Below are 3,327 nucleotides of genomic sequence, written 5' to 3'. Positions count from 1 at the left end.
TTGCTAGTTACAGTCTCTTACTTTCTCAGATCTTTGGCAGCTGAGCATGCATATAAAATGATTAGATAGATTTAAAAGGTAATGTTTTTCACCTCTACTCATTAACATGAAGGAAATTTTTATGCCTCTCTCTCAAATATAACTTATCTTTTCATTTGTTGATTTTTTGTGTGTATTTCATATAGAATATCCCAATTTTATTCATCTATATACCCACATCCCAAATGTCACCCTCCCATAGTCCCCCTCCCACTGAAGCCCATATACTCTGCCATCCCTTTTACTATCCACTGTGTTGTCGGCACCCCCAGCTGTTTCCAAGTGCTTGTTCAATCATTGAATCTAATATTCCTGTCTAGAGTTCCTTGTTTTAGGAAGATTGGCTCTTTCTCATTTAGCAGCAACCAGTTGCCAATATTCCTTTAGACAAGATTGGGGTCTGCTGTTCATTTTTCCAGTTCTATGTTGGTTTACTGTCTGGGAGTCCCTTGGGCCACACTGGCCAACAACTCAAAGGAAGGTATCTTCTGTCTGGCGTTGCTCCTTTAGCTATACACATAGACTCCTAAAGAATTATATTGATTCTATAATCTTTGGTTATATTTTCATTTTGCATGTTTAAGACCATGCAGTTGGCCCAGATAAACCAATTTATTTTTACTCTGTTCCTCAGGTGTCACAGGGGCTTGGGAGGAGCCCCTGGCTCCTTTCTTTTAACAGTTCCATCTATGTGATGATAAGTCAAAGTTCCTGCTTGCCCATGGCTGGCTTCACTTGGAAGTATGGAGGAAATGATTCTTCTGTGTTGACCCTCCTTTTTATAGGCTGGAAAACTTTCAAGTCCATTTCATGGGGTCTCCATGGCTTCCTTGATCAAGAGGACAGCTTTTAAACTGAAACTCAAGCAGAAAACAAGAGAAGAAAATAAAAGGAATACTAACTGGGAAAGAAGAGTCAAATCATTTTATGTGCAGATGATATGATCTTATGCATAAGAGACTCAAAAAAATGACACCACAAAACTCCTAAAAATGATTAACACTTTCATCAAAGTGACTCGTTACAGAATCAATCTACAAAATCAGTAGCCATTCCATAACTAAATAATAAGAAATTGAAAAATGATACATGGGAAACCCTAAAATAGTATAAAAATTTTTAGAAATATACCTGACCAATGACATTAATCATCTCTGCCATGATAATTTTAAACCTTAAAGAAAGATTGAGGAAGACACCAAGAGATGGAAGGATCTCCCATGCTCATGGACTGGAAAGGTAAATATGTAAAAATGACCATCACATTAAAGAAATATACACGTAGATTCAATGTAATCCCAATCAAAATCCCCATGACATTCCTTCACAGAATTAGAAAAAAATAATCCTTAAGTTCATGTGGAATTCCAATGGAACCAGGGTGGACAAAGTAGTCCAAAACAGAATGAGTGACACAAGGAGGGCTACTGTACCAGACCCCAAAATGTATTTCAAAGCTTTAGTCATAAAAACAGCACAGTATTTGCACAAAACAAAAGACATAGGTAAATGTAACATGATTGAAGACTGAAAGACAAATACATTCAATTTTCAGCCAGCTGATATTTGACAAAATTGCCAAGAAAACACACTGGAAAAAAGACAGCATCTTCAACAAATGGCACTGACAAAATTGAATCACCACCTGTAGAAGAATTAAACTACACCATTATCTTTCACTTTGCACAAAAGTGGACACCAAGTGGATCAAAGACATCAATGTAAAACCTGATACTCTGAAACTGTCAGAAGACAACATAGGCAATCCAAGATATAGGTTGAAGCATTTCTAAACCGGACATCAGTTGCTCAGGAAACAAGGTCAAGAATCAACAAATGGGACCTCATTAAACATAAATAGTTCTGCAGAGCAAAAGAAACAACCAAGGAGTGAAAAGAAAACCCACAGAGTGGGAAAAATTATTCATTAGTGACACATCTGACTGAGGCTTAACATCCAGTGTTTATAAAGAACTCAAAAATAAATAAATAAAAACAAAAACAAAGAATTAAGAAAACAGATGACTCAACTAGCAGATTGACTTTGTATCTGAACAAAGAGTACTCAAAAGAAGAAAAAAAGATGGCTCAGAAACGCTTTAAAAGGTGTTTATCATCCTTAATAATTAGGGAAATGCAAATTAAAACTGCTTTAAGTCTGATTGGCTAAGATCAAGAGAAAAAAATGATACCAAATATTGGAGAGGATATAGGAGAAAGGGGAACACTAATTCACTTTTGGTAGGATTGCAAACTTGTGCAGCCATTATGGAATGCAGTATGGAGAACTCAAAAAATTAAAATGAACCTGCCATATGCGAATCAGTTACACCACTATTTGGCATTTACCTAAAAGACATGTCCTACTCCATTGATACTTGTACATCCATGTTTGTCACTGCTCTTTTCACAGTAGCTAAGAAATAGAAGTAACCTAAGAATACTTCAACTGACCAGTGCATAATGATAATGTCTATTTATACAATAAAGTTCTACTCAGTGGTAATGGAAGATGATGAAATCATGAAAATTGCATATGAATGGATGAAACTGGAAAAAAATTATACTACGTGAAGTAGCATAAACTCAAAAACATAAATGACATGTGTTCTCCCTTACTTGTTCATCCTAGCACCAAATCCTTATATGTGAGCATATATCCTGATGTAACAGCAGGAGCCAGGAAAATGGAAAGTGAAAAGGGAAGTAAAGGGAAAGAAGGAATCTGAGAGAGAATAGTAGGAGAACGGTATTACTAAGGGTAAAACGGGTAAAATGTGGATATTTAAGTTGGGGTAGAGTGGGAAGCTTTTACCAGGATCCATGGGGGTAGAGAGGAAGAACAAACTCAAGAGTGGGGGATCATATGAGGCAGGTATTATCAAAGGTGAAATGGGGAAAGTGGGGGTACTTTAACTGGGGAAAAAACACGGAAGTTTATACAGGGAGTGAGAATGAGAAATAATAATGCTTAGCTGCTGCAGAAAACTGAAGGAAAATGTATTTTCAAAACTTGCACATATGATATATCTATATGAGTCCATGTGTATAGGTGAAGGCTATTTAACTAGAAACAGGGCGAGACATGAGAAACCTCCCTTTGAGATGTTTTTCAGGGCAGCTCAAAACATTCACAAGAGGGAAGACCCTATTGCTGAAGTTGGGACATAGTTCAGACACAAGATCTGAAGAAATGTAGTTGGAACTGACCTGGAAGCCACCTCCCATGAAGACTAGTTCTCATAGATTTAGAGAACACTATGTAATCCACTAAAGGAGAACATCACT

The sequence above is a fragment of the Nannospalax galili genome, unplaced genomic scaffold, assembly GCF_000622305.1.
Source record: "Nannospalax galili isolate Female #2095 unplaced genomic scaffold, S.galili_v1.0 scaffold2071, whole genome shotgun sequence".
Lineage (NCBI taxonomy): Eukaryota > Metazoa > Chordata > Mammalia > Rodentia > Spalacidae > Nannospalax > Nannospalax galili.
This window is presented reverse-complemented; position numbering follows the sequence as displayed.